The sequence below is a fragment of the Nelumbo lutea genome, chromosome 1 (genome assembly GCF_056320005.1).
Source record: "Nelumbo lutea isolate HS-2025 chromosome 1, American lotus-T2T, whole genome shotgun sequence".
Lineage (NCBI taxonomy): Eukaryota > Viridiplantae > Streptophyta > Magnoliopsida > Proteales > Nelumbonaceae > Nelumbo > Nelumbo lutea.
In genome coordinates this window covers 98074592-98090600 of record NC_142684.1, presented here as the reverse complement: position 1 = coordinate 98090600, position 16009 = coordinate 98074592, and the positions used below count along the sequence as shown (strand labels likewise).

Here is a 16009-nt window from a genome sequence, read left to right as displayed (position 1 = left end):
GAGAGGCCCATCAGGGGAGTGTTGACGGGGTGAGGTGGTCTTTGTCAATGCCGAGCTTTTCAAAGGCTTCTTCGAGGAGGACGTTGGTGGAGCTTTCAGTGTCAACTAAGATGCGCCGCACTTCAAAGTTGGCAGCCTCGACTGTGATCACTAGAGCATCGAAGTGAGGGGTCTGGACTCCCCAGAGATCATCGTCAGTGAAGGTGATTGGTTGGTTATGCCTCTTCTTGTGTCTCCGGTTGTCAATCTCACATAGTCCCACATTCTTCTTGCATTCTGACCTACTCTCTCATTCTACGGCGATCCCCTAGGATATCACATGGATCACGCCAGTAGGAGGAGCTCAGGGTGGTGGTCGAGCATTTTTTGCACACGGATCTTCCTATGCTGGCTTCTCGCTCTTGTCGACGAATCCAACGAAGTACCCATATCTGATTAGGTCCTCGATGTGGTTGCGGAGGTCAAAGTAGTTGTAAGTGTCGTGGTCGAGTCCCTGTGGAACTCGCAATATTGGTCGTAGTTCCTCTTGTTGCCCTATTTTTTCATCTTTTTGGGCCATTGGACATAGTTGCGGTCACGGATTTGCATCAGAACTTCTGACCGCGGTGTGTTCAGCAACGTGAAGTTTCGATAGGTCAGAGAAGGTGTTTGTGGTCTGTAGTCGAGCCAGCGGTCCTGCCTCTTATGGTCCCGATCTGATCTCTTTGACTTCCGCTCCTCTGTGTCCCTCCTCTTCTTGTTGGGCCTTTCTTCTTCGTCCTGTAGCTACGATTGGGCTTTTTTTGCATTGATGTACTTCTAGGCATGGCTCATCAGTGCGGCTAGTGTCTGCGAAGGGTTCTTGGAAATGGAAAAGTTGAAAGGTGAGGGGCAGAGCCCGTGCTAAATGACGGTAACAACCACGGACTGGTTCAGGTTCCTAACTTGTAGTGCTTCTTTGTTGATTCTTGCTAAGTAGTCTCTGAGAGATTCTGTCTTCCTCTGTCTCGCTTGCATGAGGCTGGCCGAAGTCTTCTAGTGCTTCTGGCTTGCTGGGAATTGTGCTCGGAACTGGGTCTCCTGCTGCTCCCACGATGCTATGGAGCGCGGGGGTAGCGAGGAATACCAATTTAGGGTTGGGCCTGTGAGGGTGGCCACAAGAGCTTTGCACATCAGGCCCTTGGAAGATCCATGCAACATCAGTTGAGCCTTCAATGCTTCGATATGGTCGGCGGGGTCGGTATTCCTGTCGTATTTGTCGAGCTGAGGTGCCCGCCATCCTACGGTAGGCACCTCGTCCATGATCTTTACGAAGGGTTGCTCTTTAACGGTTTGTGTAGTTGGCTGCACGGGCTAATCTACAGGTGGTATCGTGCTTCTTTGAACTTGGTTGCATTCCAACTCCTCTATGCGTTGTCAGAGCTCCCAAATCTCGGCGTCCCTATTGTCCGAGACCGCGATACGCATGGCTCTCTACTTCTTGGGCCGTGCATAGCAGTCTTTTATCGAACTAAACACAATGACGAAGACCACATGGGGTGGTATCCACTTGCCGAGCCTCTCTTTAGCAAGGATCTACGTAGTTTGATGTGTCCTATTGCGGTTGTTGGGTTCGTGAGACCAGGCTAAGGAGATGGACTTCTTTGCCATGTCTTGCTTTTTTTTATGGAACCACACTCCCCTCTTATCTGACTAACACGTTTTAGGGTCCTTGGGGTAAGGACTAGCCTTTGTGCGCGTTGGGGCGTAAGGGGGGACAACCTGATTGGGCGGTGCCACGGACCCTAGTGTCTACATCATCTCGAACATCTTGCCGACCTTCTCTTGCATTCCCAGAACTACACAGGGTCAACCATGGATGGAGGCTGCGGGGTTGCTTGGTGTGGAGGGCTATGACGATGAGATTCCCGATATGGGGTTCAGACTGATTCTTAGTCATCTTTATCACTTTCTTGGTTGCATGATAAGGGAGAAAGAATTCAAGAAAGGCTTTTTGTGCGTTTCCCACAAATGGCGTCAATCTGATGTTGTTCGATCTGAGGTGGTGCACGAACTGAGGAAGGTAGTCAGATAGTCCTTGCAAACAGGGTGGAGCCGAGGTGGAAGAATGGAGCTGCACTTCAAGACCTGTGATCAAGAAAGGAAGTTAGAGGCTCGAGAAGTTATCACTGGGTAGATACTCCGACGCTCAAGTCAGTAGAAGGTGGTGAATGGTCGGGCCAAGAAATAAGGGTGTTGGTCCGAGCAGAGTAACAGTATGTATGCTAAAAGTTGGAATCACTTGAGCGGGAGGTAACTTTTTATAGCCAGAGATCTATGTCCTGGTCGGATTGGGCATCCGGGGTTGTCGAGATGAGGTTAACCGCCAAGGTCTTTGGGATAGAGTCCTATTCCCTAGCACAGTTGTCCTCATCCCTCCTCCTATCCTTGGTCATGCTTATCCGTGTGACGTGTAGCTGACGTGGCTGAGAGGATAAGATGGGGGGCTACAGTAATAGCGTAGCACGGTCATGGCCGCGGAGTCGGTGTATGCTGCAGAGCTGGTCGGGCTGTGCTGACGTAGCCGGGGTGACCGGGAGATGATTGGGCGGCCACGTGTCGTTTAAGGCCAGCTCAAGAATAAGTGGATAAAGGGGGAACCGAAGAATAAGTGGATAAAGGAGGAACCGAAGACCCGCTTTCAGTGCCTTTTCGAAGACAGCGACCTAGTCTTCCTCGTGCTCCCACGGGTACTGCCCAAGGGGAAGGGAATATCTAAACTGATCCAGAAGCCTATATTGAGTTGCAAGCTCGTAGACGTTCTCGACAGAGAGGTCAATGGGACCGAACTAGTCCAGTGCTATAGCCCTATGGGAAAACGAGGCCCTCTTATGTGAACCTTGTCGATCTTGATCTAAAGTCCCTTCCTTGGCCTAGAAGGATGGACCCCTCTCTTCCTTGGACTCACTATTAGACATTATGAATAAAGTAGAGCTAAGGGAGATGACTCACCTAGGACGAGTAAATTGAACTCACTGACAACTCCGACAATGCCGAACTCCACGATTTCACCAAAACTCCAAAGATAGGGACGAGAAAAATGAGCCCCTAATGGTCCTATTTATAGACAGATGAACCAAACTATGGACAGTTGAGATCAGTTGGATCCAACATTTCGAATTCTGAGGCAAAATCAGTTTAGCGTGTTTTTGACATCCACATAACCTAATGGTTGTGTGGCGTTCGCGCATCCCCAGAACGCTACCTTGTGCCTAGGCCAGACCGACTAAGCCAACCCGATCCCAAGCCATTGGTCAAACCACAAACAAGGATGAAAGTCGGACCAAATCACCTTGGATTAAGACTACTCCCTCGTCGGATTGATCACACCAGACTTGGGAGTGGGGGGCAATTGATGAGGGGTAATTTGGTCCTCCAATGATATGATGACAGATGGCATTTCAGAATAGTAGAATTATACCTCGGCACCACCTCGACCTGCTTCCACTGATTTGACATATTTTCGATTAGTGACCTACTTGACGTGCCGAGCAACCTCCCCCTTAAACAGGCTATCGCTTCCGAATTCCCCAGGATCACGATGCAACGTAGGAAGAGTTCGTTATCACCCTGACCTCTTCGTGCGGGATTGGATAAACATTACCTACTTACACAGAGCCCACTTCTAGGTGTGAAACCACCTCTGAACCAAATGAGTCGGAGATCCCAAACGTATTTCGTGAAACTCACGGTAACCTATATAAGGGCCTTACCTCTAACCTCATAAGATACACACAATTTAGCACTTCTATAACTCTCAAAAAATTCCAATTTACTAATTTAAACATCAAAATACTTGCACTGAATAAAGTAGCCCAAATACTCTAATCCTCCTTTTTTACAACTTGGCCAAACTGTCTACACAATCCGGCATCCGAGCTCCTCTAACAAGCTTCCATATCGCGCACCATCAGTTTATCATACGCATTTTCCATGTGTATCTTACGGGCGAGGCCGTCGGCACATTTTTTTTTCTTTTTTATTGTGTTTTTATATTTCATGCGCTGTAAGAATATTGTCCGAATGGATTTTAACCCTTTCAGCCCTCTAAGTACTGCCGTGTTAAGAGTAATTAATGGAGGTAAGCGGGAAGTCTGGTAATTGCATGCAAATATGGGGGTGATTTCGTAATTGAAATTCATAGGAAGAGGTGCTATGGGAGCCCACGTGGCGCAACCGAGTTGGATGCCATATCATGATCACAGATATAAACGGAATAATGGACCAGAATTCTTAGCGCAGACGCGCAGTAGTAAGTTGCTCTGTGAGCCTTTCTCAAGCAGAGGATTCAAGTACTTCATACTTCATACCAGAACGACGACGACTGTCTTGTACTCGGCTACTCGCTACTGAGTGATCCTTCAGTCTTCCTTCTCTTCTTTTCACAGGTAGCTTTCCTAGCTTCCACAGGCAAAGCAAGAGAGAAGAAACAAAACCCCAATTCAAGAACTCAAGCTCAAAGGTGCGAATCGCCTTCTTTTCTTCTCCCATGCATTTTGCTTTCTTTGTCTTCATTCCTTTCTTCCGCTCCTTTAACCTCTCTATCTATTAATAATTGCTGTTCGGATCTGTTCTTGACTGGAATGATGATTATATTAAAGATTAGAAGCATTCAAATCTGATCCTCTCTATTTCGATCCTCTTCAGTTCTTCGTCTTTCTCTTTTCCTTATTTTGTTTTTTGGTGTGAGTGCGTGATCAATATATATAAAGATCGAACTGATTGAATTCTTTTTGTCGACAATTCTGCAATTACCAGGTAAGTTAATCTAGTTCTCTAGGGTCTAGGGTTCAGTAATTACTAGATCACCGATAATTCCTTTAACAGAAGAAGCTCATGTGTCTTTGCCGGCTTAGTGTAAGTTGGCCGAAGGGTGAGTGGATTCAGCCTCTCCATGAGGAGATCTATGCTTTGTTGTACACAGCTGACTTGCCAACCATCCTCTGTAGTTGATGCTTCTGTTAGCATCACCGACTATTCTGAAATTAGCTGTTTACCATTGGATTGGAATAAGGGAGGGGAGAGTTGCAGTTGGAAGGCCGACAACCTTGTCAATTCAGAGTGGGGCATGGTCTATTGGTGTTATTTCACGTCAGATAACGATGGGAGTAGAGCATATCATTAATAAATTGAAAAATAATAAAAAATAAATAACGCCTCCAACGAAAAAAACCGTTCCAACATGATCAGGATTCCACATCTTTCCATAAGATTAGGACCCACCATGAAAATAAGACCCACCGTATATGGGATGTGCGGATGGATGCAGATCATGATCGAATATCTTGGAATAGTTTTATTGTTGGGAAGAAATTTTAACTTGAAGGAAGTACGAATTTCCATTTTTCATGGCAGATGACAAGGCTACATCTCCTATTGAAAAATTGGAATGTTGGTTGAGGTGATTTTGACATCCACTGTGAAAATTTGAAAGTACGTACCTTCGGGCGTTGAGTAAACATCAATTAAATTGTGCCATGAGTTTTTTTCTTTTTCTTTTTTGCATTTGATTCGATAGAGAATGAGAGGGGAACAGAAATTGGAGGGAATCTCTTATTTTCTATCAAACTAAACATAACCCAAATGACTGCATGTGATGGTCTACATCGTGAACGTCCATTTATTTAAAGTCTAAAAGTTCAAGCCTCCAAAGACCCCACCATGGCTTTTCAATTTTTCTTTCTTTTGGAGAAAGCAACCTTATCAAACACATAGGTAGGCGTGAGCAAAAAAAAATTGAAAAACCGAATCAAAAGTTTGGTTAACTAAATTGATCAGTTCGGTTTCAGTTCAATATTAAAAAAAAGAAAGGTATCGATTCGGTTTCGGTTAATCAAAATAGATAACTGGCAGTTAACGGAATTGACTAATATATATATATATATATATATGTTTTATATTTTTTATACATTAGAAATTAATAAATATGCATTATATATATAAATATATATTTATTTATAATATATAGTATATTATTTATTATTTTAAATATAATACTATACATATATTTCTAGTATTTTATTATATTTATATATTTTTCTATAATAAATATTGTAAATAATAAAAAACCAAAAAAGCAACAATAAACCAAACCAGTCAACTGATTAATCGATCGGCTTTGGTTCGGTTTCGATTACCAGTTTTTCAAAAACCAATAACCCCGGTTCAATTTCAAAAATTAGTCCATGATTCGATTAACCAAACTGTGAACACCCTTACACACAGGATGTGAATTAATTTAGAGTGGATGAATAGGGTATAGGGGTACTGATCCAATTAAGGGTATGAGATGGGGTGTTGTAATTAGATATTGAGTTGGATTTAGAATTTCCACTGCGAATGCGACTGTTCTATCCATAGAGTAAGGCTAATCTAGGTTGCATTTGCCTATTTGGACAATTTTCCAGGATTTGTATTTTTAAGGCTCGGTTTGTTTGTGATGGAAATCTAAACTAGATGCAAATTTTGCATCTGGTTCAATTTTATATGTATTTGTTTATAACTATAATTTGCACTCCTACTTAATACAAAATTTGTACTTTTTATCTGATTGTTGCTTACTACAGTGCAAATTTCATATTTCAAAAGTTAATGTAAAATTTGCACCACCTTCCTTTTACTTTAATTCTCTCTTGTATAAATGGGGACCATATCATCTTGCTTCTTACCCTACTGCCAAACAAATAGCCTTCCTCCTACTTCCATTTTCTTGCAGAAAGGGTGAGTCCACGCCATTTTAATTTCTATTTTACTTTTCTCAAACAAACAAGACAGTCAAATCTAAAGCAGTAAAAACAAGCTAGAATTTACACTCAACGTATTTACACTTCCATTCATTTACACTAGTGCAAATGAAATTTACACTTCAAACAAATGCAACCTAAAGTCTACAAGCATAAAACCCTAGCCCCAATTTTAGGCTTTATTCTTTGGGTTTAAAAGTTTTGATTTCATATTATAATGCTTTTAGAATAAATTCTTGCGAACACTCAACACTTTTTTGGCTCAATTTTATTTCCCACGTCCCAAAACTCAAAAGTAAAGGTTTATTCAAATGGAGCCAATGGAGCCATGGTTAAGTAAAATGCAACATTCTTTTTTTTTCTCATTTGGTGTTATATATTTATAAGTTACACATTATAGGGATGGCAGTGGGGCTAGGTTCTGGGAGGGTTTTGTAAATTGTAGACCCTCCTCGCCTTCCTAAACCTCCTAAACCCATATCTTCCCCAAAACCCATAACGAGTTGGGTTTTTAGTACCGTAACCTCTCCAACCATATTCTCCTTACATTTGAGGGTGGGGTAGGTCAGGTTAGTTAGTCAAGTTCAAAATTCGCATCTAATTTACTATTATATATAAATAACAAAAATAATAAACCAGAAAAATAACATGTACAAACACCAAAATTTCTAATTATTTGATTGGAGCATGTACAAAACACAAGTTATCAATAACCCTTCACATAAGGCATGAGAAAAGCTTAGGATTTCTAATTTAAAAGGTATATATCCCTAGGCATATTGGTAATTTAATTTTAAATACTAAGGATACTTTAGATATTGAGCAGGCTCAGAGTTATCCTAATAATATAACCTATCCGTGGATTCTGAAATGCCAAAGCCAATCCCCGTCCCAAAATTCATAAAAAAAAAAGGGAGAGAGAGAAGAAAAAACTGCTCCATTGAGTCAGGTAGGGCGGGTACCTGCCAAATAGGGTTGATGAGCGTAATCCCTATCATCTTTGTCATGGAGTCCAAGCTGGGTATATATGCTCCATATATTTTTCCTGTGGGCAAGATTTGATGTAATGTATCAACCAGTGCCTAGTGACCGGTTTTGGAATATACATGCATGGGGCATGGAAGGAATAGCCTAATTTCAGTATATTGGGTGTGTATCGCAATGCATAATATATATGGACCAAAATTGTTGATATTGTAGTGCTATATCAACTAAAAATCGAAAAAACAAAAAAACAAAAAAGGGTTTAAATATTATACTAGAAAATTTCTTACATCAACTAAAAATAAAGAAAGCAAAAAATAAAAAGATTCAACTATGATAAAAAAAACTTGTAACCAATCAATCAACATCATAAAAGTGAACCAATCAGGTATTATTCATTAAAATTGACGGAGGGTTTTGATTGTTCAAAGCACTTCTAGTGTCATACCTGTCCGATATCATAGCTTTACCCAAATAAGAAACATAATTTCAATTGATCATTAAAATTTGTATATTTAAATAATACTAATAATAATAAGATTTGTATTAATTTCCTCAGTATATCCATGCATATTTTAATTCATTCTTCATGTTTTAATATTAACCAACTAATCAAATAATTCTTGCAGCAAAGAAAAAAAACTAAAGAAGTACTTCACACGCCATACAAACTATTAAAATATGTATTTCTATCATATATTTATACTTTTTTTTTTGTTAAAATTATGTATTTATATTTTGTTTGCGGTCATTTAAGCCTTAGACTTACTGTTGTTGATGCATTTGTGAGATTTATGTGTAATATCCATATGTAAACTTATCATTCTTTATTTATTTATTCTATGCTACATAAATGCAAATGTACCTAAGTGCTTATTCATGGAGAAAGAGTAATGAATTGGCCAAAATCGAGAATTAATTATAATAAATGGACGATTTGGATTGACCATACTATGCCTCAACGTGGCAGAAAAATAACATTTCATGCAGAAAATATCTCTGCATAGACAAATTCGAATTTGATCCTCATATAGTGCATCTCACATTGAAAATATCTTCTCATAAATGATAATATAAAGTACAAAAGATATTTTTAATGTACACTTGAAAGCGATACAAGATTGATGTGATGAGATGTGTTTTGTGAAGAGCAAATCTAGATTTTTACTTGACCCAATTAGAGTTTATGCTATAAATATTACGTAACTATGAGAGGAAAAAGACAGGCAAGATTCTAGAATAAATTCTCCATTAGAAGGCGCTTTACACAAACTGACATGGTTTTTAAAATCGGACTGGACTGGACGGTTGGACCGGAAAAACTGGGAACTGATCAGGTGACTTCCCAATTTTTTCCTAAAACCAGATTTTCCATAAAAACCGTTGATTTTGGTCAGTAAACCATTGACCCGTGCGGTTAACCGTTTGAACGGTTCGAATAGCTTTTACTGATTTTTATTTTTTTATTTTTTTCTATATTTTTTATCAGAATGGGCCAACCATTCAGTTCAAGCAGTCAAACTGTTTGACCCGATAAGACCCCTGACTGGTTCGGTCTTCGGGTCTGTTTTAAAACCATGCAAACTGACTTGAAATTCACAGCCTGGCTACTTGTTAGAACTTGGTGGGTGTTCTTTTCCCTTGGTTCCTATATACGGGTTGGTCGGAAGATCAACCGAGTAGCATGAGATCCATTCTTGTGATTGGTGGCCACCACTAATGTGATCAAAAAGTACGAACAGCTTAGGGACCCAGTGCTTTACTGTCCAAACGAATAGAGTTGAACCTTTCGTTTATTTCTATCTTTTAACTCCCAACCAATTATTTTTTCTTTGGATCTTTGGCCTTCAATATATACATCTATTATTTAATTAAGAGCATGCATGACCTGTATTGATGAGCTAGCATTAGCTAATATAAATAACTTTTTAGCATACGCAACTATTTATATGAATATTTTATTTGAGACCAAATGTTCAGTACAAATTGGCCAGAGATACGTGTTGTTAATTTGTTACATCACATATGAGAGTTACTTTCAGTTGTTACATCACATATTTTATTTGGTAGGTTTTATGGTTGGTTGTATAAAAATTCGGGATCAAATCCACCTGTCAAGTCTCCACCCCCTCCCTTGTGTGGCCCCATAATTCCAAAAAATAAAGTAATAAAAAAAGAAATAGAATGTCAATTTGTCATTTTTACAAATGGCCTCTCATTCATGCATTTTAATCGTATACCTGTTTCAACTGTAAATAACCTCAAATAATATAACAGTTGTTCTAACCCAAAATGTTTTATCTATAGAAAGAATAATGGTACCAAATATAAGTCAAGTAGTGTTGTGGAGTAGGGATGACAATTTTCCTATCTCTGACGATGATTTGACTTTTCTGACCCCATTGGGTTGGAGTAGGGATTGTTTTGATGGGGCGGGGATGGGGATTAATAGAAATCCCCAATCAAGGTTAGAGTTGGAAATGAGGATTAATATAAATAATATATATTTATTTATATTAAATATATATTATTTATTTTATTTATATATTAAAACATATTTAAAACATTATTTATAATTTAATTTTTTTATGTATTTTAAGTAAATATATTTTTCAAAAAATACTATTATCTAAAAAAAATTCAAGGATTCGGATCCCCGTCGGGGATTGGGGATGGAGGACAATTTTTTTCCCTGATAGAGATCACTGGATCAGGGACGAGGATGGGGGTTAATTTCAGAATTGGGGGCGGGGACGGGGAATATAATCCCTGCCCCAAATCCACCCCATTGCCATTCCTACTATGTAGTAGTCAGGGTTGAGTTTTTTTTCAAGAGTAAATTAAGTTTTATTTAATTTGTAATTAAAAAGTACAATTTATTACTTAAAAGAATGGGACCCACATCAATGTAATGTCCAGCTGGCAAACTGGGGGACGTTTGCCAAAGTGTATGGTGTTTGTTTTGGAGAAAAAAAAACTGCTATATAATTTGGCTGATGTGGTGGTTGTTTTTGGTTTTAAAAACAAAATTATACACATTGGGCCAACCCCTCCTGGTTTACTCTTTATTAATTTGTTCAGATTTGACCTTAGTTGTTTTGGTCCCTATAAAAATCACAAGTAAATAGGATGTAAATCTTGGTTTATTTTGGTTTGTTTGTAAGAAGTAAATAGAAAGTAATATGATGCGATCCCCAATTTATATGAAAGACAAATGAGACAATGCTATTTATTATTTGTTGGGAGTAAGGTAAGAAGCAAATTGATGTGGTCCCACTTAATATGGGAGAGAATTTAGGAGGAAGTAGTGCAAATTTTCCACCGGTTTTTCAGATGCAAAATTTAATTTGCATTGCTAACGGATACAAATGAGACAAAAAAAAAAAATGCAGATCTTGCATCAGGCAAGAGTGAAAATCATAGTTACAAATAAATCAATGCAAAACTGAAGCAGGTGCAAAATTTATATCCGATTCAGATTTGCATTACAAACAAAAAGTAGCCAAAGGAACAAAATTAGGTTTAATTTATAATTCAAACATATGAGATAACTTCCTCATTTCTAGTAGGAAGCAAAACAGTTTCAGAACTAGAGTAGAACTTATCTTGAATTAAAATTTATTTAGCCTATGTAATTGAAAGAGAAGCCCCACCAATTGGATTTTTTTATTTGATTGAAGAGAATAAATTAGATTTAATTTATAATTAAACAATCCACCTTTTCTAGAAGAAGAGGATCCTTATCGGTCTTTCTAAAAAAAAATAGCAAAAGAAAAAGAAAGATAGCAAATAACTCCACTTTTTCTTTCAAAGATATTTTATATAAAAATAAGTTTAAAATAATAAATATTATATATTATAATTGATAAAATTAAAACCTATCTATCTTAGGTAGATTTGACCAAATCAACATTTCTAAGAGCATAAAAAGTAGTCTTTTATATGTTAGTTCTAATGGCCGGCAACCTGGTTCGATCTGGGCCTGACGATATTATTCTCTGTTATTTTTTATTTAAGATAAAAAACTAAATTAAGTATGAATTGTTATTGAAGGATATAAACTTTCCGATTTGAACTAGGAAACAATACCAGAGTTAGAGCAATACTTCTCGCTTTATAAATTAAAATTTTATTTAACCATATAGTTTTGAAGACCAAGCCATGGTTGTACAGTTGTAGTGGCAGTCCCCCTATCTTCATAGAAATTTCTGTAGGTTAGAGAAAGCATTTATTGGGATGAGCATATACTACTGGGCCTTAGCAAAATGGTGCATGGGATAGGAATGCCTTGTCTTAGCTTTTCGGTAAGGCCCGAAGGCAATTCCATTCATCAATCATTTAAATTAAGGATACAAGGGTAAATCGCCGAGGAAAGCATTTGATTGATACAAAATCAAGAGGAATTAGATCCAAAAAAACAAAGTATGATGAGCTAGAATATGGACAACTAGATTTGCATCTCTGTGCATTTGTGTGCGATTTCCCACAGCGTCGGAAGAAGGAAGGATAGTTCTGCAATCCTTGATAAGCGATTGAGAAGGTGCCTAGGAATCCAGTGAGTGACTTCTAATAGAGCCTAATTAAGTGATGACTCAAGAATCTCCTTCCAAAATAAAAGCTTGATAGAGCCTCCAAGAAAAGCCATTGCCTCTACCTTGTCTGGTGTACACCAACAATAAAATGGCCCAAGTTTTACCTAGTCCAAAGCCTAAGGTGGAGCAATCTATATCTATATTATCTATAAAAGAGCAAACTTCTCTTTTTTTTGGAGTTTTCATTGGACGTTTTCTATTCCTCTTGTCTAAGCACACAACGGGCATAAAGAGGACATATACATCCTTTATTTTCACTTCAGGAAATGCCCACTCATCACTATTCAGAAAGCACCCACTTATAACTATTTATCTGTCCATGCATTATAAATAGTTTTGTCTTAGAGATACTGTCACGTACAAATACACATACACGTTTATTAGTCCATTTAGAAACACGAGTAAGGTTCAATTACCTCCACCGGAAGGCTTGGGCACTAATGGGAGAGAGATGAGCGCTCTAGATTGTGTTGGTTGGTGATAGATTTTGCTTGAGAGATGGTCCTGGTAGGATGCTTAATATGCTAATCGAAACAAAAAGGATAATCACTATTATTCATACAGTTGTGTGTAAGTGTATCGTAGAAGATAGAGATGAGAAGGGATAAGAGAAATAGAGATGAGAGAGAGAGAGAGAGAGAGAGAGAGAGGATAAGATAGTGCCATTACAATAGTGGATAGAGTCCTAATAGGACTCGGATTGTTGCGTGCACCGAGACCAATCTGCTCCTCACACATGGTGCCTCACACTGAACTTACAGGCACATTTCATCATGCATTGGGAATATTTCCTGTACTTATATGTGTTATTATTTATGGGAGATGTTCCCAATGCATGGTGGGATGTGCCTGTGAGGTCGTTGTGAGGCATCCTGTGTGAGGAACAGATGCTAATTCGCATGTGCCATATGTATATGATGATACTCCCCCTCAAGTTGGAAGGGTATATGAACCAACTTGTCTATGTGCAATCTGAGGCTGTTATGACCCAAGGGTTGGGTGAATACATCAGCAACTTATGAGCGGATGAGATGAATGATGGTTGAATGAGGCTAGACTGAATTTTTTTTTCTCATACTAAGTGGCAATCAATTACATCAGCAACATAGGATCGCTGGAGATAGAAAGAGCGGCTTGATTGTCACAAAACAGACAAGCTGGAGTGGAAGAAACATTGAAGTCATGAAGCAAGTATGTGAGCCACTGAATCTTACATGCGGTGGTGGCCATTGCTCGATATTCTGCTTTTGCAAATGATCTGAAAGCAGTAACTTGCTTCTTGGATTTTCAGGATATGGGACTGGTACCGAGAAATATACAATAGCCTAGGATTGACCTACGGGTGGAAGAGCACTCATCCCAATCACTATCACAATAGGCATTTAGAATGAGAGGCGCTAGAGAAAGAAAACAGAATTCAAAAACCAATGGTGCCTTCGACGTAGCATAAAATATGTAGCGCAGCAAGCCAATGACCTGGATGTTGAAGAAACTGACTCAGAAGATTCATGGAGAAGACTAAGTCGGGCCTGGTAAGAAGAGGATATCAGGCGTCTGTACTTGGATGGATCAATTAGAAGAGGATTGTCATCTCAATCCAAACTGTTGTTTTGTTTCATAGGGAAGGCAGCAGATCGAGCATTAAAGAAACCAGCGTCAGATAAGATATCATGGCATATTTCTGTTGACAGAGGAAAATGGCATCACGATTGTGCGCTACGTCAATGCCGATAAAGTATTTTAGTTGGCCCATAGCTTTACGATAATATCTAGAGTTGAGAAAAACTTTCAACTTGTTGATGGTTGTCGTATCATTGCCGATGGCAAATATATCATCTATATAAACAAGAACAACAGTAAATGAGGGACCAATTTGTTGAATAAATTGAGAATAATCAGATTTAGACTACGCATAACCAGCTTCAAGTAAAGTAGTGGAAATTTTGGCAAACAAGTAAGGAGAGGCTTGTACAATGACTTTTGAAGCTGAAAAACCTTGTCCTCCCCCATAGTGATAAATCCATGTGGCAATTGCATATAAACCTCTTCCAGTTGAGAAGATTTATCAGATTATCGGATTCCATATGATATAAAATTTACATTATCAAATTGGATTTGGATATACCTCAAATCAAATCCCATCCAATTCATTTGCATCCTAACCCAATGTCAACAACTCGAGATAAACTTGCAACTTCAGATTTCTAGATATTGACAAATAAAAAGAATTTGAGAAACTGGATTCAGATCAAGCAAGTGGGTTGTGATAAGTATACGGTGACCCAAACCAAACCATTCAATCTATAAAGCTTCTTGTGTAGATCAAAAGGTTGAAACTATATAAATTATCCCAAATTTCTCATTTCAATTCTTTAACTTTTAATTATTTCATATTTTAGACTTGGTGTAAGAAAAAGATTCATAAACCAGGTAATGTTATCTACCAAAAAAAAGTATTTGATATTATTTTCATTTTCTTAGACAATGGCCATGCCTTATAATTTGATTAAATAATTCTAGGCTATGAATATATTTTATATTGTTACTTGGTGTCAACTAAGTGTTATTAGCCGCTATAGGCAAAAAGATGAAAATGTTGTTTCATTACAATAAACATCAAATTGACATTTTCTCCAAAAATTGCTTTCACATAACTTGAGACATTCAGTGTTGTTTAAAATGGCTTGGAAATGCTTAATCAAACAAAAATAAATAATTTGGCACTAACATGACAAAAACACCTTGAAGAAATGACTCTAGTCCCACACACCATCCAACTATATGCCACAACCGTCCTAGTGTCTAGTGATGGATACATTTTCAATTAGCCCCTTTATTGAGGAAGCATTCCTTTCCCGCCCTGGTCAAAATTATTCGCTGCTTCCGTTTCCTAATCTACTCTTTTAGAGTTTTTGTTCTCCCCACTTAAGTCTGGCTGATTACTTGCAGGATGAAAAGATTATTAGGTCAACAGATGGAGACAAGATGGCCTTTTCGGATTGTGAACTAAGCAGCTACTGTTATAGTCCAAAGTCAAGCACTTGTAATTTTCCACATAATTATGCTTCTTTAATTTGCTAAACACGACCCTATTGATAATAATACTTCTGTGTTTTTTTTTTTTTTTTTGAAAATTACAGGAATTTCCTACAATTTGGGGCAGGGATACTCAAGGCCCAAACTTTCACTTCTAACAGTGTTATCCTGTATTTTCAAATTCCATCGCTCTTGACGTTACTGTGAGGTAAATTTACTAAAGCGCACATTTGCCATTTGTGTGCATCCCTTATGTTTTCAGCATTTCATTTTATACTCTATTTATATATGATTTTTTGTTGTTTATTTTCTCTATCGACTACATGGGAATTTGAGAACTGAGGATTGATGAGGTACAAGCAAATTTATTAGTGTAACTTCAGCAGATGTTTGGCATCGGTTCTGGTCATCTAGAGTTGTAATCACTTGGAATCGGTGCTGTCACATTTGCGTTTTTTGAAAAAATAATACTGGTTTTGTTTGAAACCAGTATTGACAGTAATGTTCTTAACATTGATCTATATTATCCAACCAACATCCAAGATGATGCCACATTGGTGTCACATCATTGTATCGTTGGCAATAATGTGTCATTTTCTCAGAAAATATTGAATTTGACATTGCTCCAAACCAAAT

General features: G+C 38.2%; 1 protein-coding gene across 6 annotated transcripts in view; it reads left to right on the top strand.

Annotated features, from left to right (window-relative positions):
- The first annotated feature begins 4128 nt into the window (after positions 1 to 4128).
- LOC148876330 (type IV inositol polyphosphate 5-phosphatase 3-like) overlaps positions 4129 to 16009 on the top strand; it is a 60148-nt gene continuing 48267 nt past the window's right edge. For all 6 annotated transcript variants that reach the window (XR_016105829.1, XM_088966631.1, XM_088966629.1 and 3 more), the window contains exons 1-3: positions 4129 to 4480; positions 15287 to 15380; positions 15478 to 15581. The gene's annotated coding sequence lies outside the window, so the exon portion shown is untranslated. The remainder of the gene's footprint in view (positions 4481 to 15286; positions 15381 to 15477; positions 15582 to 16009) is intronic.